Below are 22800 nucleotides of genomic sequence, written 5' to 3' on the forward strand. Positions count from 1 at the left end.
ATAAGAAGTATTTTTATATCTGGTTTTGTAAGCAAGCAGTTTTTAAGTGAGCTGAAACTGGGGGTACAGAAGAGAAAACAGACTTCTGAAAGAGGTACAGTTGTCTGGAAAGATTGAGAGCCACTGGGTTAGAACATCTCAAAAGAAAAAGTGGAACCGGTTAGTCGCAATGTCATAAAACGTACTGCTGATGGGCAAAAGGCCATGGGTTTCTGGCTAGGCCATTATTCCTTGCTAAACATGTTTATATTTTGCTGTTTCTTTTAGTCCTCGTTTAATTTACCTACAGCCCTTTTCTGAGGAACCTCCTCTCTGTGGCCGCAAGCATGTTTTACAAGGCATACACCAGACCCTAGCAAAAATACAGGCATGTTATGCCCCCTAGAGGGCATTTTAGGGGATTGACTGAAACTGCTGTTACACACTGATCAGGGAACATCTATACCAGAGGAAGGCACAATACAGCTACAAAGCCAGAGGAACTGCTCCACGCTTGAACTCCAGTATTTAATCATTTCACTGCTGAAGTGGAGATGGCAAGACAGAGGAGAAAAGTGCCACGTGCCATTCACTGCCACAGACTGCAGACTCCTCCCCACCCCCGGAATACATTTAAAAGGTAAAAAAGAAATAGGGAATTTGCAACAACAACAAAAAATACTATTCAGCTTAATAAAGAATTGAGTTTCCTGCATGGAACAGGCTGTGTGAAAATATCATGCAGTTGGTAGATGTTTCCACAGCTTAACTACATTCCCAGTCAGGAGATATAATTAGTCAATTAAGGACTGATCCAGAGCTAATTGAAATCACTGGAAGAACTTGTGACGGGTTGGATCACAGAAACCCCCTTGGGAGCTGCCACCCGATGTGCAAAAGACTACCTCTGCTCCTGTTTTCCCTGCCAGCTCAGGACTCTAGCACCCTGTCTTGCTGAGCCAGACACTCCCGTTTGCTGCAACACAGACCCAGGGTCTGAATCACTTGTCCCAAAGCTGCAAGTTTACCTGAAAACAGCTCACAGAAGTGTGCTTGTCTTTAGCACTCAGATGCCCAACTCCCAATGGGGTCTAAACCCAAATAAATCCGTTTTACCCTGTATAAAGCTTATGCAGGGCAAACCCAAAAATTGTTCGCCCTCTATAACACGGATAGAGAGATGTGCAGTTGTTTGCTCCCCCAGGTATTAATACATACTCTGAGTAAATTACTAAATAAAAAGTGATTTTATTAAATACAGAAAATAGGATTTAAGTGGTTCCAAGTAGTAACAGACAGAACAAAGTAAGTCACCAAGCAAAATAAAATAAAATGCGCAAATCTATGTCTAATCAAACTAAATACAGATAAGTTCCTCACCAGTTCCAGAATGCTCCCTTTTACAGGCTAATCTCCTTTTAGCCTGGGTCCAGCAATCACTCACAACCCCTGTAGTTACTGTCCTTTGTTTCAGTTTCCTTCCAGTATCCTGGGGGGGTGGAGAGGCTCCTTCTTTAGCCAGCTGAAGACAAAAATGGAGGGGTCTCCCACGGGTTTAAATAGACTCTCTCTCGTGGATGGAGACCCCCTTCCTTCCTCCTATGCAAAGTCCATCTCCAAGATGGAGTTCTGGAGTCACCTGGGCAAGTCACATGTCCCTGCATGACTCAGTCTTTACAGGCTGAAGCCATTGTCCACATGGTATCTTGCATGTCTCCAGGAAGACTTCTTATGTGGATTGGTATCAGAGGGGTAGCCATGTTAGTCTGAATCTGTAAAAAGCAACAGAGGGTCCTGTGGCACCTTTAAGACTAACAGAAGTATTGGGAGAAAAGCTTTCGTGGGTAAGAACCTCACTTCTTGCATCTGAAGAAGTGAGGTTCTTACCCACGAAAGCTTATGCTCCCAATACTTCTGTTAGTCTTAAAGGTGCCACAGGACCCTCTGTTGCTTTTTATGTGGATTGGAGCATTCCAAGACGCATTGTTCTCTAAGTGTTTCCTGATCAGGTACTTAACCTGGCGAATTCCTTCCTAAAGAAGTTGACCAAATGCCTCCCAAAGCTTACTTAAAAACCAAGCAAGCATACAGGCCATATTCTTAATCTCAAGTAGAAAATGATATATATGTACAAATAGGATGAATAGATATAGTAGACCATAACCTTTACGGAGATATATCACATGGCACAGGCAGCACAAAACATATTCCAGTTATGTCCTACATACATTTATAAGCACCCCCTCCCCATAAAGCCTCATGGAGTACACTGTCACAGGACTCCCATTGATTTCAAGAGGCTTTGATCCAGGGCCTTGATGAAGTTACTGGGACATTTCTTGTGATCAGTTCAGATACCAGCACACTGTTTTTGCACCAACCCAATCCCAAAATGCTTTGAGTTAAAGAAGAAAGCTACATTTAAAAGGAAAAACTGATGAGGAGGGAAAGAGAAATTAAGAGCCAAAGGAGAAGAGATTCTTGCAGCTGAGATCTGAAAACAGATGGAAAATCAATGAGGCAGAGACGTAACATACACAGAGGCTTCTCCTGACTGAAGGAGCTGCCAAGGTGAAGGCTCTTGTCCCCATAGTGAGAAGGAATAGAGCACCAGTTAATGCTAAACGGCCGAGAGAGAAGGGGTGTGAGGCAGACTGGAGCAGGTCCATGGAGGGCTATGAAAAACAAGGATGGTAATTTCGGATCCTGCAAAGGATAGGAGTCAGCGAGAGTGCTGGAGGCCTGGGGTGATATGGTGGCTTCTCTTTGGGCATGTCAGCCTGTAAGGGGCAGCACTCTGCACAGACAGTCTGAAGAGACAAAGAAGTTGCAATAATTACCTTTCCCTTCTGACTGTCTCAAACCCACCCACTTACAATGGCACGTGGGGAAGGTTAGGAATACTCCGCTTCCCAAATGACTGGATGGACTGAGGGCATCTTAGTGCATTTAGTCCTACACACAAAGCTGCATGTGTCCTTTGTGCTTAGCTCGGGGAGGCTAGGGGGAGGTACATACAGATAAGATTGGCTTTAGTTAATCACAGGCTTACTAGAATATTGGTTTCTTAACCAAGTGTGGCTGATCGGACACCTGGATTTTTGCAGCCCCTTTGCATTCCCTGGAGTAGAAAGAAAAACATTTGTTTGCTTCCCCACAAGCTGCAGCCTGTCACAAGCTGCCATGCTAAGCAGCGAGATCACTTACAGATGGACTGTCACGCTAGCAGAGCGCCCACCTCGATCCCAAACCATACAGAGCATTTCCTGGAGCCACAGGCTGGGAAAAAGCAGCAAAAGGCACACAAAAAGAGATGTCATGTTTTTAAATCCCCTTTGCTTTGCTAAAACCAAGGTAATCCAGAGCGGTTATAAATTATGACAAGAAACATTGTGGGAGGGATATTCAATGTCATGTTTCAGGGCTTCAAACCTATCGAACTACTGGAGACCAGAAAAAGACCGAATGTTGGGGAGTAGATTACCCCACAGATGCCTATTGGAGTTTCTTACACATTCCTCTCAAGCATGTGGTGCTGGCCACTGTCAGAGACAGGATCCTGCAGAGATGAACCGGAGGTCTGATCTAGTCTGGCAGTTCCTATGTTCCACAGATGAAGGATCAAAAGGAAACAGAGCTACAGGCCAGGCCAACAGTCTAGCAGCACCTCTGGACAAAATCCAAATTCTGGTCCCAAGCTCTCCAGGCTAGAAGTGTTCTAGAGAGAGCATGTTTAAGCCAAGCAGATGCGCCTGTTCACCAGGATTACTCCGACCCCCCTCCTCTTTGGTTAAGTAACCTATCCAAGTCCTTAAGCCCCCCGCCACTTTCCTTCATTACCTCAATGCGGTTCAGGTCCCTTTGAGCCTGGACGCATGTACTACATCGAAGCACAGAGAAATCCTATGTTTTGGAGGAAAGATACTTCAAACCCCAAATGCTGATGGAAATCACACTGTTGAACACATCAATCATCTCCGCTTGTGTCAGTAATGATGGTACTGCTCTTCTGCAATATGGCCACTATAGTTTCCATGTAGGAAACTACAGACCGCTGCAGCCAGAGGGCCTCATTCAACGTCCACTGAAGTCAATGGAAAGTCCCTCATTAACTGCAAAGTGCTCTGGATCAGGCCCACGGAGAAGTTGAAACTTACAGGTATTAGTGGTATTTGGATATCTGTCTTTTTAATATTAGATAAATATACATTTAGGAAACGTCTACACCGTCTACATTGCAAAGACAGTGGCTTTAAGCAGACGTTTTGTAAGTCAGAACTGTATGTCCTGCGGCAGACAAACCCTGGCAGAGAGTTGTCAAGTAGGCCCTTGCATTGGGCATGTAGAAGGAAAAGGCATCTGTTTGGTGCATTTCTTCCAGCCCTAAGTGTAAGTGACTGATTGAAAAGTGGTGCTGAGGAAAATGTGAGGGGAGTGAATCTAGTGGCAAGAGTCAGAGACTGGGAAACAAGATGCCTGGATTCTATTCCCAGTTCTGTCACCAGCTATTGATCTAGGTGTTTATATTGCACTTATCAGCCTGATATCATAGAATCATAGAAGATCAGGGTTGGAAGGGACCTCAAGAGGTCATCTAGTCCAACCCCCTGCTCAAAGCAGGACCAATTCCCAACTAAATCATCCCAGCCAGGGCTTTGTCAAGCCGGGCCTTAAAAACCTCCAAGGAAGGAGACTCCACCACCTCCCTAGGTAACCCATTCCAGTGCTTCACCACCCTCCTAGTGAAATAGTTTTTCCTAATATCCAACCTGGACCTCCCCCACTGCAACTTGAGACCATTGCTCCTTGTTCTGTCATCTGCCACCACTGAGAACAGCCGAGCTCCATCCTCTTTGGAACCCCCCTTCAGGTAGTTGAAGGCTGCTATCAAATCCCCCCTCATTCTTCTCTTCTGCAGACTAAACAATCCCAGTTCCCTCAGCCTCTCCTCATAAGTCATGTGCTCCAGACCCCTAATCATTTTTGTTGCCCTCCGTTGGACTCTTTCCAATTTTTCCACATCCTTCTTGTAGTGTGGGGCCCAAAACTGGACACAGTATTCCAGATGAGGCCTCACCAATGTCGAATAATGTCGATATCTGCGTGCCTTGCACATTATGACTTACTGGGTGATGTAAGGCAAGTCACTTAGTTTTTCTTTATGGTGCCTCAGTTTCTACATCTATACAATGGAGGAAGTACTTGCCTGACTCAAAAGGAAGGCTTAACGTGGGTCTCTAGATGCTACCTGTCAGCCATGAAGTGGCTGCAAAGAAGTGAGCAGTGACCCTTAACCTAATCCCCCAAACAAATCCACCACACCACAAAAAAAGGCTGCTTTAACACTAAGGGCTGGTCTACACTTTGGGGAGGGGGGTGTCGATGTAAGATACGCAACTTCAGCTACGGGAATAGTGTAGCTGAAGTCAACATATCTTATTTCGACTTACCTCGGGTCCTCACGGCGCAGGATTGACGGCCGCGGCTCCCCCGTCAACTCCGCTACCACCGCTCGCCCTGGTGGAGTTCCGGAATTGACGGTGAGCACGTTCAGGGATCGATATATCGCTTCTAGATGAGACACGATATATCGATCCCCGATAGATCGATTACTACCTGCCGATTCGGCGGGTAGTCTGGACATACCCTAACTGGCAGCTAACTCCCTCAAAGGAGACATTCCATTATCTGTTTATTAGAATGAACTCACACAGAAAAACGATAAAAGACAAACACCTTATCACTCATGAGCGAACACCTGTCACAGAACAATCACTCTATATCTGACCTCTCAGGAAACCTGCACAACACCTTCAGAAGATGAGCCTGGGGACGCAAACTCCTAATTCTGCTAGACACCAAACATTATGTACTTAATAAAGACACTAGATTTATGGCTCATTATAACAATCTATAATCCACTAATCCTCCTTTGTCCTATGATCCTAGCTAGATATGTTAACAATCCACTTCACCTTGAATGGTCTCTTGCAGCATGTTAATTCCTTATCTGTTCCACCTTGCCTTCAGCTGAGGGCTCATCTACACTTCATATGTTGCAGCTGTAGTACTTCAGTGAAGACACTACCTCTGCCCAGGAGGGCTTCGCCTTTCAGCATAGGTACTCCACTTCCCCAAGATGCAGTAGCGACACTGACGGGAGAATTCTCAACCTAGCGCAGTTCTGCACCAGGGATTAGGTCGGTCTAGCTGCATCTCTCGGGGGTGTGGATTTTTCACACCCCGGAGCGACGCAGCTATACCAAAGTAAATTCCTAGTGTACATCAGGCCTGAGTATCTTTTCCAGAGCTGAAGAGCTCTGTGTAAGCTCAAAAGCTTGTGTCTCTCACCAACAGAAGCTGGTCCAATAGAAGATATTACCTCACCCACCTTGTCTCTCTCTTAGGAGTTTGAAAAGTACCTGCGCTAAGGACAGAAGTCAAGCACTTGCACGGCCTGAACCTCAGGGAAAGCTGTGCGACGTGGAGATCTGTTACAGTGGGCACAGCAGAGAACAGCCCTGCACCGGTAACGAGCATGGGCTGAATGGGACATTAGAGGACTTTCTCCATCTCGGATTCCTATGAATCCATGAAGAAAAGTGAGCCACAGTATGAGCCCAGCCTGAGACAGGATTGTACCCATCCATGTTTCATGGAGGTTACAGTGAAAGGAAAAGAAAGGCACTGCAGAACACTTTCATATTTCTCACGACACAGCCACTCAGTTACTTCTATGGCTAAGTGTCCTTCAAACCATATAATAGGATTGATACGCAGGACAGTTCGGGACAGTAGGGTACACACAGAGGGACTAGTCAATAATAAAGTGGACATGCAGCTATTAAAACAAAACAAAATTACCAAGTGAAGCTGGCAGACAAACTCATTTTTAAGGCAACATGATTCCCTGCTGTTCTCAAGAGCCCCAAACCCGAAGACACAAAACAGCAACCCTGTATGCGATTGGGTGCTTTCTAATTTATGGTAATTGCATCTGACGAGACATTTTCATGTGCAAATTCCATCAATTCTATGCACTCAAACCAAATCTTAAAATTGGAAAGGCACCTGTGTACAGAGGGAGAATCTCACGGAGGCTAAGGCAAGGAGGCCAAGCCAGGGCCAGCATGCCTGTCATGAATGGGATGCCACGCCGGATGCTTCTGAAGGGGCTTTGGCTCTCTTGAGCCAAAAGGGGTAAAGATAGCTCTTGCACACCAGAATAAACCTGCAGCTAAGGTTTCTCTTTCAACGCTGTGCTTTCTCCCCTCCCTTTTCCCCAGATAAACCCACCTTGGTTTTTTGGCTTGTTGCACAGAAATGGAAAGTTTGAAAAGCAAATTGCAAAGGGGATAGGGTTACTCAGAGATCGGAGAGGGAGCAATGGCCTGCTCACAGCTGCCATTCTCTAGCTTTCTCACAGGCAGTTAATTGGTAATTTTCATCACTCTTGCTGTAAACATTTGCTGTTTTATATGGACACAAGAAATGGGAAAAGGAAGAGACAGAAAAGTAGACAGCCTGCGCAGATGCTTTTACTTAGGGTTTTAGCTCAAATGTTTTTAAGATTCAGAGAAGTCACCTTCCCAGAAGTAACATCTAACAGCCCATCATCATCCAAAACACCTCCCTAAGAACCAGGAGTTCTGGACATTCCTCATTTATTTTCCACTAGCCCATTCAACAAACTAATTCATTGATCACAGCTGGACAGGCTTGAATATTTCCCAACAAACTGAGCCGGTGCTTGATACACACCTTACCAGCTAAGTACTTGCAATTACACACAACAATCCACACTCTGTTCTATCATACTGGCTAAGTCAAGTGGGTCAAACCGCAGTATTTGGACTTCGCTTCAGGAAGTGGCTGGAGTCACTTCCAGGAGGAAAAGCAAAGAAACTTTCAGTGATTTCTCTGATGACTGTGAATTAAAGGCTGAATAAGACCCAAGTTAGCAGTAACCAGAGAGAATGGTGCTTTCAAAGGACAATGAAGTCACTGAGGGGCAAAGCAATGCTAGGTTTGGTTCTGAATTTCTTGTGAACCCAAAACTCCCAACAAAATCAACAGCCCGCTCAGTGGGAAACAGGCTCTTTACTCCACTATGGAGAGTAGTTTTTTGTTTGACTGGATGGTTGGTTTTCTGTAGACAGTTGTTCTACCACGTAATAAAACTGACAAAGAGAGTCCACAATATCTATCCTCTGTAGGAAGCGCCCGACTCTTTGAATACAACCTGCAAATACACACAAGTCAGTGTTCATTATCTACGCGGTTGCACATTTTTTTGGTTTGAGCATTTAAGAAACTAACCTCACCCTAAACAAAAGGTGAAATTAAAGCCCGAGAGAGCAGAGTTTTAAAGCCCAGGATTGCACGCCAGGAATTCAAGTTCTAATTCTGGCTCTACCCTGACTCCATGCTTGACCGCAAGTAACCTCTCTGCCTCGGTTCCCCCCACCTGTAAAATGAGGATGAAAACACTCACCTATTTGGTAAAATATACCTCTTGATTAAAGGCTTAATAAAGTAGCAGTGCCTTAACACAAATGTAGTTTCTTAATTGATACATGTATATGAAAAACTGTATTAAGGTTATCTATGTGATTGTATCCTTCACCCCCTACCCTTCGGATCTCACTTGCCACGTTAGATTGTCAACTCTTCACAGCAAGGACTGTATCCTACTTTGTGCTCATACAGCACCAACACAATGGGGGTCCAACCCTAACTGCAGGTACTTAATGTTAAGCTTCTAAAAATCCATACTTAGGCACCTAAATAAGTGATCTGATTTTCTCAAGGACCCAGAAGTTTACATGCAAGTCAGTCAATGTAGATATTACGAAAACCCCACTGAAAGTGTCATCTGTTATTTCTATATGCGCTTTATCATCTGTGCTGAACAACATGATGGTTGTGTGCAACAGATTCTGTCTCCTTCACACCCATCCTGCTGCTGTTGCTTGGTTCATTCAGAGATTTCAAGATCGAGCGTAGGACTCATTACAATTCAGCCCCATGGAAGAGACCGCAAGTGACAAGACATTTATAAGAATAGTGGCCAGAGACCCTGACCAGAACTGGGGCCCCATAGTACTAAACACTGAACCCATAATAAGAGAGATTTCCTGTTCTGAAAAGCTTACAATCGAAACAGAGAAAAAAGACGGGGGAGCAGGGAGGGGGGGAAGGGAAGGGATCAGACATATCAGCAGAGTGAGTCTACAAATGTTCTTTTAGTTCAACAAGTTTTTGTTTCCTGTTTATTCTAATTTGGGGGTGAGTTTTTGTTGTTGTTTATATTATACATATGTGCTTTAGTGCATGATAGGGCCGGGGTGGGATGCATGGAACCGTGGCCTCATTGGTTAGGTCTTCACTGCAGCTGGGAGCAAGCTTCCCGGCTTGGGTAACAGACCCATGCTATCAGGGCTTCAACGGGTATGCCTAAAACAGCTGCATGGGTGCTGCTGCTCGGGCTGCAGCTCAGGCTCTCGCTCACACCCTTATAGTTTAGAAGGGGGAAAACTTTCATTTACACAGGGGCATCAGCAAAGGTGCAGGAACGACACGACAGCGGCAGTTCCCCCAATACCGCAGGTGTGTAGATGATACCTGGAGAGATTCAGTGTGAAAGTGCTTTTTACCCCAAAGGATCCCTGAACGCTTTGTAAACGACCGAGGGGGGAAAGCAGCAGCTATTCAACAGCACCAATTGCATGGGACAACAGTTAGTAGGCCCGTTTGTTCTGAGGAGACATTCTGCGAGTTTGCCACAGATTTTTGGAACTAACCAACCAAACGCTGGAACACTTCACAGAACAAGTTAGCTGAGGCACTTACAGGGTTGCCACCTACAAGGCCCAGAAAACCCGGTCACTGGCAGACACCACCACCCCAAAAAAATAGGCACTGGCCACCCCCCGCCCAACAAAAGTGGTTCCAGGACCAACTCTAACTGCTACAATATTTTAGAGAACCATGTTACACCAAAATAACAGTGCAATGTGTTATTGTGTCATTTTTCTTTCCTTACCTGGACAGCAGAGGTGTGCATTTAGAGCGTTCTAATGTGTACCAAGTGAAAAAACAAACAGCACATTAAGTCTTTTAACCAGCAAGATAATACAAAACCCAGCCGGGCCAGTTAAAAACCAGGCAGGCAGCAACCCTACGGTGAGGAAAGCTTCTATCTCTAGAACTTGTGTGGCCCTTATTACAATTGTACCTGAGCACCTCATAATTAATGTCTTTATCCTCCTCACACTGCTATGAGCTCTGCAAGATCTGTTATCCCCATGTTAGAGATGGAGAACTGAGGTGCCTAGTAGGATTTATGAAAGCGCCTAGGTGCCTAACTCCCACTGATTTCAACCTTTCAAAATCTGGCCCCACGTGACTTGCCCATGGTCACACAGACTTCTGTGGCTGAGCAGGGAATTAAATCTGGCTCTCCCAAATGCCAGGCTGGCATCCTAATCACTGGAACATCCATCCTTTCCCTGCGGTGGCTGCCAGTCTTCCCCTTGTTCTGTGGATAAGCAGACTACTTTAATCTCCGGCGCTGCTACCCCCACACCTTTTGGCAGCACGACATCATTTGGTCTACTTAATAAGTAAATAGCAATAACAACTCAGAGAAGATCTCCGAGAGCATAACAAAGGCGGGTGCTCGTTATCTCCACATTTAGATGGAGTTCTTCCGGGCAGGAACCATGGCCACATGTAGTTTTGTGAAGCTCCTAGCACCGTTGAAGCAATACTGCCTATATCATTTACAGCTGAGGCTTCAAGGGGCAATGTGACACACAAAGTTACACACTGAGCAAGTGGCAGAACTGGATTAACAACCCACTTCTCCTGACTCCTAGTCCCGTGTTCAGTGCAAAGCAAACTGTAGCCTTAATAGTGTTTCTGACACAGTCCCCAATGAGGCACCAAACAAATGCAGAAGTAGGTACGGGCCCTGGCCCAAGAAGTAGACACTCTTCAGCGCCAGGAGTTACACGTTACTAACCAGCAGCTCATTACACCGCACACGAGAGAAGATGCTTTTTCCACTCTGCAGTACCTGCCGGGCCTCGTTCATATCAATGTCACTTGAAGTCAAGGCAGAAATAAGACCCTTGAAAGTTACGTTTATTACTTTCCTTTTTAGGCACAAAATAGTAACAGTTTTACAAGAGAGTGGTTGTTTTACAGACCCCCTAACAACTATGGTATAACAGCCAGTTCCATTTGTTTCAAGGGGCAAATGTTTCCAGGGAGGAGTTAAAAGGTGGACAGAATAGTGAATGAGGGCAAAAAGCATCCTAGAACAAATGAAGACAATGACCTCCACTAAAGAGGGGTAAATACTCCTGTCACAAAACATGACACTCTGTCCCATAATGCCACTTAGCAGCAAATCCCACAAGCAGAACTTGGGGAAAAGCAGAAGGACCTAATCCACAGGAAGGAAATGCTCATATATGGGACAGAAGGGAAGATATTACATGAACACAATTCTATGTTCATTAAACTTTCAATGCGGCATACTTAAGCATTCTATATTAAAAGGACCCAGAGTGCTTGGCTATTCAGTGGGACAAAAGCAGGAAAAACCCAAGTGTGAACAACTGTCACTCTGGAAGTAGAGCCCAACTACTGTAATCAGAGTTAGAACTGAACCAAAATCCTGGCTGTAAACACCCTCCAACTCTGAAGAAGACTGAAGAGATCTGGATCCAAACTTTGCAGGTTGGAAACAACTCTCGTGCCTTGAGAGGGGTGAGGAAGGTAAGAGGAATGAGCGGTGATGGTCTTCTGTGTGGATACATCTCCTCACATTTACTAATAAGTTATCAGGTCCAGCATGGAACCTCATTCCTCCATAAACCAAAAATTCTCACGATCCAAATATGAACAAAAAGATACTGGATCTCCAAGTGAACAAAACTCCAAGCCTTAAACACAGTGCCAAAGTCCAACAAGTGAAATCTCATATTGGTTCTGTCCCTCAGCTCTAGATATATTTTATAACGGAAGAACTCGAATGGAGAACCTAGCCAGTTCCTGGGATGAAGTGCCCTGCTCCTTGGAAGAAGCAGCTCTTCAGAAATCTCAGCTATCTTAGCTCATTTGTTACAATTTGCATTTCGTTCTTTAGAAATATTATGTATTATTTGTATTACTGTAGCGCCGGGGTCTGGAGCCTCAGTCACAGACCAGGCTATGATTATGCTAGGCACTGTCCATAGAACAAAAAGACTGTAACCAGGTAATCTTCTCGCTTCCTTAATAATGCAACAACTGCAAGGATAATGGTGGACTAGTTAATTCAGAGTTTTGTCTAGATCAGTGCTGTGGGGGCCTTACACAAAAGCATATTCTGAAAGTCTGGCACTCCACTGTTACGCCACAACTGATGCAACTCGACTAATGACAGCAAAGGCAGGAGTGCTAGCGTGGAGACACTACTGATGTTTCAACCACTGTGTTGTCTAGACCAGTTCAAAGCAGTGTTCAGCAACATGGGCTGCAATGCCAGTGGATAGTTGACATGGGAGCTACAGCTGTTGCTAACAGCGGTGCACAGATTTGAAGGGAAATGCTTGTGCAGGTCTCGGAGAGGGTGAGAGCAAAGCTCTCACATAACTACAAACCTTTTGCCACAGAACTCATCTACCTTCTCAGATGGCCACTGTTGTAAAAGCCAATATAATGCCTAGAGGTTTACTGATAAACCTCACAAGAGCTATTTTGATTCCGCTCCTCTTCTCTGTTCCTGTATAAGAGGCAATGGGAAGCTCAAGAAACTCTGGGACCAGAGAATAAACACACGAGGTTCCTAGTAGCTTACGTGTATAATTTACTCCATAGCAGAAGTGCTGCCATTAACAGGAGGGGAATCCTTAAAGAGCAGATGTCCACTTCAGTGGAGAGACATCCCATCTCTGGAAAAACAACGAGGAGTCCTTATGGCATCTTAGAGACTAACAAATTTATTTATATGCCCAAATAAATGTGTTCGTCTCTAAGGTGTCACAAGGACTCCTCGTTGTTTTTGCTGATACAGACTAACACGGCTACCACTCTGAAACCCATCTCTTGAAAGAGAGCCGCTTTGTCCCTTGAAACAAAGAGCAGGGAGGCCTGGAAAAGAGACATTTTTAACTACCAAAAAACTCTGAATTTACCATGGCGGAACTACTGCTTCCCAATTCCAAATTAAGGAATTAAAAAGCTTGGGTCTGCTTCCGATGATGGCATCCCCTGTGCCCAATGCTTCTTCATACTAACCGTACTTGGCCCTTCTGTATTATCTCTCATGGGAGGATCCCAGAGCACTTAAACTCACACCAACAATCAGGGTAATTATCCCCATTTTTCAGAGGAATGAACTGAGGCACAAAGAAGTAACTTGGTCTAGGTGACAGAGCAAGTCAGTGGCAGAGAGAAGAGGGCAATGGACCCACTGAGTCTCGGCCCCCATTCCCTTCTCTCACTAGCAGACCATACACTCTGACTAGAGGACCTGGTCCATCATTGGAACTCTGAGTAGTTTGAGCTTTGGGGCCCAAGCTAACTATAGTCAATTTCAATTAAACTAGTCTCTTGCCAACCTTCCCTTCCCAGCATCTGCTATAAACAGCCCTTGTGTGTGCACATCCGGAAACATTTGTAAATCACCCAATAACCTAGCGTAATTCCAACTGGGGCATTTGGGGTTCACTTTCTATCTGTTCTGCTCTTTTTCATGGGATACGGTTCCTGATAGCTGATCAAACCCGAGGTACTGGTAACCTGACCAGCTCTAGAACACAATTCATCTGCTCCCTTCAGTGTGCAAGGTTCAGCTCGCAGGGCTGGTCTGGTATAAAGAATATATTCATAATTATGGAGGTAGGCTTGATAGCTCAGATATACATGGGAAGCCATTCTGAGGTGCTGAATGATTTAAAACATAATTTACCCCCATCCATTCCCCTCGGTGAAGGGTGCCACCTGTTAGTGTTTAGAGCATGAGAAAATACCAAGGAATGAGCAGAATCCAAAGACATGCAGCTCCACTCCACCAACTGCAGTAAGAAAGAACCTGCTAATGACTCCTCACTTGCTACAGGGATTATGTCATAGCTCAAATTGTATTCTCAAGGAATGGAGTTACCACATTCCCACATTCCTGAGAAATGTGCTTGGTTCAGAGGGAGCTTCCCAGCAAGGACGACAAGCTCAACAACCACAGCATCACAACAGCACTGGGCCACATGGCACACAGAACCCCTCGGTATGTGAGGTTTGCAATAAATGGCTGTCACGTGGCACCAATGGCGGCTGACAGCATTAAGGAACCCTTGGCCTTTCCTCTGCTTTCATCACCCCTTCGATAAGGTGTATTTGATACACTCGGGCAGGACAATGCCAGACCCAGAATATCAATGCAATCTGAACTGTGCTCATCAACTGCGTCAGCTGGGTGCCTAGGGCTGTGGCATAGCTTCCCCCCACCCTTGGCACATCATCCCATTATGTCAACTGTCTCATTTAGCTTCCAATCCCATTGACCTCAGGGGGCACTGCAGGTGCTCAACAGCTATGAAAACCAGAAGCTCCTCAGAGCAGGAACCGTTATCTAAGGCTACAAAGCAAAAAGCTCAAACTTAAACAACAACAATGTGCATCTGACGAAGTGGGGATTCACCCACAAAAGCTCATGCTCCAATACGTCTGTTAGTCTATAAGGTGCCACAGGACTCTTTGCTGCTTTTACAGATCCAGACTAACATGGCTACCCCTCTGATACTTAACAATAATATAGTTTTCAGACAGGAAATAAAGGTGTGATTTTTTGACAGTTAGGGTAATTAACCACTGGGACAATTTACAGAGGGTTGTGGTGGATTCTCCATCACTGACCATTTTTAAATCAAGATCGGCTGTTTTTCTAAAAGATCTGCTCTAGGAATTATGTTGGGGAAGCTCTAAGACCTCAGACTAGATGATCACAATGTTCCCTTCTGGCCCTGGAATCTATGAATCCATGAACAATTAACACGAGGCAGAGACCAAGCACGAATCATTAAAGTTCTCCGCAGAAAGAGTTGTAATGGAAAGCATAAGGCAGCCTCAGTATAACTATTGCAACTTCTCCACCTATAATTATGGGATCTTAGCAATTTTCTTCTTAGCAATAACATCCTAATAGACAGTCAACCACAATGTAGCTGCACGGCTATTCATTTCTTTTATCACATTCTTTAAACGGTTCCAATTTCTAGGGAGCAGGGCTGTGACTTAATTCTTATTAAGCAAGCATGGACAACATTCAGCCATGACAAGGGTTCACCACTTTGGGAATTTAACAGCCGCCCCGCAGTTCTTCTTAGCTGTTTGAAAGTGTTGGCATATGGATATGCATCAAGTGCATGCTACCGCATAGAAATGCTTGCAAAGCATTGCCCTCTTGTATTTAGGTAGAGATTGGAAATAATCCCTTATTATTATACTTAGCTGATTAATAAATAATACTTTCCTGTGTAACAGGGCAGCTTGCCACTTACAAGTCTGGAGGGCCCGGGGCTGGCCAACCCTGATTACTGGCTAGGCACACCTGGGTTGGATTAGGCGATTCCACTATACAAGCAGCAGGAAGCTGCAATGGAGGGGGGTGGTTTTGAGAGAAAGAGAAAAAGAGCTGCTGAGACTGTCAGGGAGAGGAAACCCAGCAGTAAGTTTTAGAAAAGAGACTCCCTGGGGGCACAGCCTAAGACCCAGCAGGGTCATGGCTCTGGTGTTATTTTCAGTTTTTGGTTTGCTACATGGAAAACAGAGAACTAAAAAAAACCTGGACAGAAGGGCCTGAGAGCCTGTTTTGGTGTGAAAGTCACTGAAAAGCCCTGGGGGGGGGGGGGGGGGGCTTGTTAGCAGGACATCTCAGGGGGTCCTGAAGAGGGGAAACAGAGGCAGGGTGCTGCAAAACCACTTTTGGCCACAAGGGGGCACTCAGGAAACAGCTGGCTCTGTTACACCCTACCTTATGGGGGTGTGCGGATTACCATGTGACCCCCATAGATATTGCGCTGATGAGAGCCACAAAAAACTCCATCAACAAAGAACGAGGCGTGGTTGTTTCCCTTTTCTTTTTCTACAAGGGAATGGGACTGACCAAGTTCCTCGAATCAGTCGACATTACGATCAGGGAGCAAACTGGGAGCAGAGTTTTGAAGGGTTTTGTTAAGATATTACTTCCCATTTTATGGTAAAGAAAGTACTCAAATGAAAAAAAATGTATAAAACTGAAATAAATTGTACTGTCCAAATGAAATATTTCTACGCAGTTTGCAAGAAAATAGGACTGAAAATATGATTTAGGCTTGTTTTTTTTTTTTTTTTAAACAACAACAAAACTTAGCACATAAGAACGGCCATACCGGGTCAGACCAAAGGTCCATCCAGCCCAGTGTCCTGTCTACCGACAGTGGCCAATGCCAGGTGCCCCAGAGGGAGTGAACCTAACAGGCAATGATCAAGTGATCTCTCTCCTGCCATCCATCTCAACCCTCTGACAAACAGAGGCTAGGGACACCATTCCTTACCCATCCTGGCTAATAGCCACTAATGGACTTAACCTCCATGAATTTATCCAGTTCTCTTTTAAACGCTGTAATAGTCCTAACCTTCCCAACCTCCTCAGGCAAGGAGTTCTACAGGTTGACTGTGCGCTGTGTGAAGAAGAACTTCCTTGTATTTATTTTAAACCTGCTGCCCATTAATTTCTAGCACTTCTAAAATAGACCCATGGTTGCACTGCCAGGACTCTTGGCTGCTCAAGAATATCTCCTGTCAACGCCTGCATCCCAGGCATGCGTATAGGGTGAAATAATCATCCTAGAGGAACACAAATATGCTCCGATCCAGTAAGTATTTCAAGCCATAACCCACAAGCAATGGAAGCACCCTAAAAGTGGGGGGGTACACACTACAGGCACCTGAACCATGCCCCCCATACCATACTGCCCCCTAAGGTCACATACCGCCCCTTCCCCCTGAATCCCCGCCCTTGAACCGGCCCTTCCCAAGACCCTGCCCCCCCCGCCCCGTCGCTCATCTCCACCCCCTCCATCACTTGCCCTTATGGCCAGTAAAAAGTGGAAGGGCATAGCCTTCCCACTTTTAAAAGTGATGGGATCATGGCCCTCTGGCGCCCTGCCATAACCAGTGAACACGGAGTAGAGTTAGGACTGCTCCAGTATGCCAGGTAAGCAAGTTTCCCCAAACTTAGAGAAAGGAAAAAGAAAAGAAAGCAGAGAGATTTGAAAGGGTGACTAAGAAAGCCACTTCAAAATCATCCAGCCTCGAGCAAAACTCAAGGTCTTCATTGACCTGGCAGAGAATCAACAATGCACAAGCACAGGAAAATAACCTGTGAGGTCCAGGGACTTTTGGGGCTCCCCACCTTTCCTGCTGTATATTCTGAAATCTAAATCACTCCATAAAACCAATTTAAACCGTGTTGAGGAATCAAGCAGTACAGGTTGCTTCCAGGTGGCAATTTTGAAAACAGGCGACAGCTACGTTAGGCTGGTGACCTCAGACGTGGCTGTGATTTAACAGCTCAGCACCAGCTGCATCAGATGAACGGTAACAGTTCCCAGAGGCACAGCATGCATGTGCTACTGTGCTAGCAAAACATGCTTACTTATTCAGGGGCATGGACGAACTGGACAGTTTTCTTACAAATAATCCCAAAAATATTTGTAGAATTCTCAAAGGACGCCATCTTTGGGAAAGAGTTTCAGGCGGGCGTGTTTAAACATTGTAGAAAATTAGCCCCAGAGAAAAAAGACTTCCTGGGTATAGCGAATTGCTTATATACGCAGAGGTAAGCAGCCAAACATTGGGAGAAAGGGACAAAAGGACACTGGCAACAAAGCTGGGGATTGCTCTGGGGAAAACACATGTGGATTGAATGGTGGAGGGAGGATGAGATGAATTTTAGTGCCTTTTTTTAAAGAATGTGTAACCTAGATGACATCGCTAGGTTATCATCAGGATGATTTAGTTGGGGATTGGTCCTGTTTTGAGCTGGGAGTTGGACCAGATGACCTCCTGAGGTCCATTCCAACCCTGATATTCTATCTCCCAATCACCATCTTGATCACTCAGCTTGTCTATTGTATTCTTCTCCCCACCCCACCCCACCCCACCCCACCCCACCCTTCAGCTTCTTTTCTGTTTGGAAAGTTCCTATCACAATCTGAGCACTACTACAGTGCAATTAAACACAGGCAGAGAAAACCAGAAAGCTTGTAGCTGAAGGTCTTGGGAGATAGTTTTCATCAAATACAGGGCTAATTACATTTTAAACAACCAGCGGCATTTTTCCCTCTAAGCCAGTGGTTCTCAAACTGTGGGTCGGGACTCCAAAGCGGGTCGCTACCCCTTTTTAATGGGGTCGCCATGGTTGACATTAGACTTGCTAGGGCCCGAGGCTTTGGCTTTGCTTGGGGGACAGGGCTTCGGTGGACTAAGGCTTCGGTCCCCACTCCTGGGGTTGTGTAGTAATTTTTGTTGTCAGAAAGGGAGTGCAGTGCAATGAACCCCTGCTCTAAGCTCTATGGTCTTATTATTAAATTAAATTAATGGAGATATCCCATCTCCTAGAACTGGAAGGGACCTTGAAAGGTCATCGAGTCCAGCCCCCTGCCTTCACTAGCAGGACCAAGTACTGATTTTGCCCCAGATCCCCAAGTGGCCCCCTCAAGGATTGAACTCACAACCCTGGGTTTAGCAGGCCAATGCTCAAACCACTGAGCTATCCCTCCCCAATTTACAGGGGAAAGTTTTACCAGTCATCCTGATACAGTTACACAGGTCTAAGCCCATTGTGGGAGGGCTCAGTCCAATATAAGAGTGGCTTTTGGGGTTTTGCTTAAACCCTTTCCCAAGTGATTTAAGCTAAACCACTTATGAGTGTGCACTATGTGGGGTGAGGAGATAATACGGTAGAATTATATTGGTTAAGGCCCACCTTAGGTTATACCCAGAAAGTTTTCCTATGTAGGCAAAACCTACACCAGTGGTCCCCAACCTTTTTAATCTGGCGGGCGTCAGACGACGAGCCACGGAGGACCACGGCAGCGGACAAGCATCCGCCGAAATGCTGCCGACAAGTGGCAACGTCAATAGGCGTCGCCGCTGAAATGCCACCGACAAGCAGCGTCATCCAGAGGCGTCATTGCCGAAATGCCACCAAAAATCGGCGGCGACGCCTCTGGATGACGCTGCTTCTCGGTGGCATTTTGACTGATGCTCATCCGCTGGCCAGTATGCGGGCGCACTTATGCATGGCACCCACGGGCACCGCGTTGGGGACCCCTGACCTACACCTAGGTCTGGTCTACACACAGCTTTTGTACCAGTATAACTATTTCAATTAGAAGTGTAGTGCCTTTTTTAATACTGGAAGTGATATCAGCTCACTTCCTAACGTGGACGCAGTTATATTGGTGCAATACACCAGTAGAGTTTATTCCCCCTCCAATACAGGACTAGCTGAGCTGGTATATAGCACCTTTATAAGGCTATAACTAAGTCCACCTGGGGGGTAACTGCTTTGACTATCCGCAAATAGTTTAAGCAGTACAACAATTTATATTTGTTTTTAAACTTTTGGTTAGGCCCTTGAACTTCCATTTTAAATTTTCCTCCTTGCTTTCAAAGGAATTATTTTGCTTGGTTGTGAAAAGTTTCAACAATTTAATCAGCACCCTATTCTCCAGAATGCATTAACATTAAGAGGTGTGAACTGCTCCCACTTATCTTAATTTTAAAAATTAAGAAATTAATGGAGATATCCTATCTCCTAGAACTGGAAGGGACCTTGAAAGGTCATCGAGTCCAGCCCCCTGCCTTCACTAGCAGGACCAAGTACTGATTTTGCCCCAGATCCCCAAGTGGCCCCCTCAAGGATTGAACTCACAACCCTGGGTTTAGCAGGCCAATGCTCAAACCACTGTGGAAGCTAACTTTACAGCCCAATTATAACTACACCTCTACCTCGATATAACGCTGTCCTCCAGAGCCAAAAAAAACCTTACCGTGTTATAGGTGAAACTGCGTTATATTGAACTTGATTTGATCCGCCGGAGCGCACAGCCCCTCCCCCCCGGAGCGCTGCTTTACCGCGTTATATCCGAATTCGTGTTATATTGGGTGGCGTTCTATCGGGGTAGAGGTGTACTTACATACCAGCACTGATAACCAGATCAACTGGTGGTCACCATACCATACCAGAAAAATCCAATCCAAGCATTTTTCCAGCATAGTAATCACACCCCAACATCCCACTCATTTGAAGTGGGAGACTGCAAAAGCTTTGAATATGCAAATAGCTACATATGCAACAATTCTTTCCATTATTTAGATAACAGACTTGCTATTGTACTTAAAAATTAGGTGAATACTAACAGAAGCTGCTGACATATGCTTTTTCATCCACAGATCTCAGAGCACTTTATTCTTCTCCTTTTACAGATGGGGAAACTGAGTCACCGAGTGGTTAAACTGACTTGCCCCAATATCATACACTGTATCAGTGCCAGAGTTGGGAATGTTAATAACCAGGTCTCCTGACTCCCAGCCCACTGCTCCCTACACACAAGTATTCTATTATTCAAGTAACTGAAATGCTTGCTACCATCCTTTAAAATCAGCTTTAGCTGTAACTGCATCCGTCAGAATGTGCTAGATTCCTCTGATGTGATTCACAGGATTTTCTATAAAACTTGGTCCAGCGGGAGTTATGGCTGTTTGGTTTTAATCAACTAGAGACATATTTGAATGACAATCCTTGCGTCTTCCAGGCATACTGGGTATTAAAATTGAAGAGTAGTGCCAAGTGAAACAGAGGATCTCTCCAAGCCATCAGAAATCCCAGATTTGGGAGTGGACGATGGGAGTGGAATGCTTGCATTTCTCTATTGTCCCGGAGCATGACTCATCCAAGGGCTTGTATGAATCCCCACTTGACCCCGTTCTATTTTACTAGAAAAGTTTTTAAAACTTCCTGTGTCTGAGTGCACTGAAAATAAAAATTGCATCCGGCATTTTTCACTCAGCCGCCACGTCAAATTATGCTCTCCAGGCCATGTGTCGGGTGCTATCTACTGTCTATTTTAATAGCAGGAGAGTCAGACTTCCGACCCCCATCCCACCAGTGACCTGAATGCAGGGGAGCAGGTTGTTTATTTCTTGCAGGGTTGCCATTCTCTCCAATGTTGTTACATTCCTTCGGCATGTTAATTAATACACTGCAATTCTATAGCACCTTGCAGCTGAGATTTCAAAGCAGTTTGTAACGATCAAGACACGCCCTCTTCAAGAGCACAGCGCTGAGCACCCTTAATTCCCACCGTCTTCAGCAGAAAGGCAGCAAGCACCTCATAGAAGTGCTCAGCGCCATGCAGGACCGAATCTAAAGTGAAGCAGGGGATTGTTATTTGTACTCCAGTAGCACCCAGGAAGCCCCATCAAGGGTCCGAGCGCCACTGGGCTAGGCACTGCACAGACAAACAATGGAGCGAGAACCGCACAACACTGAGCTCTCCTCAACGCTTAGATGGATGGCTGGAAGGATGGATACCCTCTGAAGAAACAAAGTGGATGAATTATTTTTATCCAGGGAGTTTACTATACAAGATATAATAGCATACAGCCCATTCATCTCATCTTCCAAGGGGTAGTTTACATCACATCTAACCCCCCCAGAGATCCAGAATACCAACTTGTTCATTTTTCCTCTCTTCCTCTGAGACACTCTCTCTTTATTACTCTTATTTAAGCTTCAGGTACACACTTAAGTAACCCATCAAAAAGCACTAAGGAACACATGAAGTAAGCAGTATTGTGTGAACATCACTTATCTTTCATGTATGAAGAGCATTCTTTATCCTACCAGTATGGTAAGAGCGAATTTTTGTTTGCAACTGATGTCTGTTACTGCACATGGATTCACTTTAATTTCTTCACGTTTAAAAAGGGGGGACAATCTGTCAATATTAGAGGCCACTGACTGGGTTAATGAGAAGTTTTATACAAGGTATTGGCAAGTCCACTTTTGCTTTGAACTCAGAAGACCGTGCGGCTTCATTAAGTCACCAAGCCACTCTGCTCACATGAATATTTAAAACAACAAAAAGGGACAGCATTAGGCATCCAAACAGCCCAGGATGCACACTGAGCTCTTCAAGGAGATGGGGCAGGAGCATGCAGGAAGTATCAGCATGCTGCCTTTGGGATAAGAGGCACAGCCCTCTCCTACACCATCTCATTTTAGCACGGAACGAAGTAGCAGTCTCACTGAGCAGGGTGTTCAATGCGTGGGGCTACTCATGCAGTGGGAAGGCAATAGCCGTATTGAATCACAATTAAGGGAGATATAATTTTCAAGTATTTAAGGAATATAAACACAAATGAGAAAGAGGGAGGCATGCAGGGGTGCAAGATCAGGAATAATGGGATTAAACATTTCCCCAACTGTGAGGTCTATTATGCCACAGAAAAATCTCTAAGGGAAATGTGGAAAGTCAAATCTCTCCAGGCATCTAATTATTAGATTGGACAAATCACTGGAGGGTAAAATCTTGCGTTTGACAGAGGAAAGAACTGGATGACCTAATGGGCCGTTCCCATTCCTATGTGAGAGAAATGTGGCCCAGAATATCCAGAAGAATAACTGTCCTCATCCATTCATGCATACGCACAGATTTAAGATTTAGCTGGGGTCAGAAAAGAGACTACAGGAAAAAACGGCCCCTTCTTCCTTTACTA

At 45.2% G+C, this 22800-nt stretch overlaps 1 protein-coding gene across 2 annotated transcripts in view; it reads right to left on the minus strand.

Moving 5' to 3' along the window:
* The window catches only part of ZC3H3 (zinc finger CCCH-type containing 3), a 337281-nt gene that overhangs the window by 273240 nt on the left and 41241 nt on the right, over positions 1 to 22800 (minus strand). The window lies entirely within an intron of this gene.

The sequence above is a fragment of the Chrysemys picta genome, chromosome 2 (genome assembly GCF_011386835.1).
Source record: "Chrysemys picta bellii isolate R12L10 chromosome 2, ASM1138683v2, whole genome shotgun sequence".
Classification (NCBI taxonomy): domain Eukaryota; kingdom Metazoa; phylum Chordata; order Testudines; family Emydidae; genus Chrysemys; species Chrysemys picta.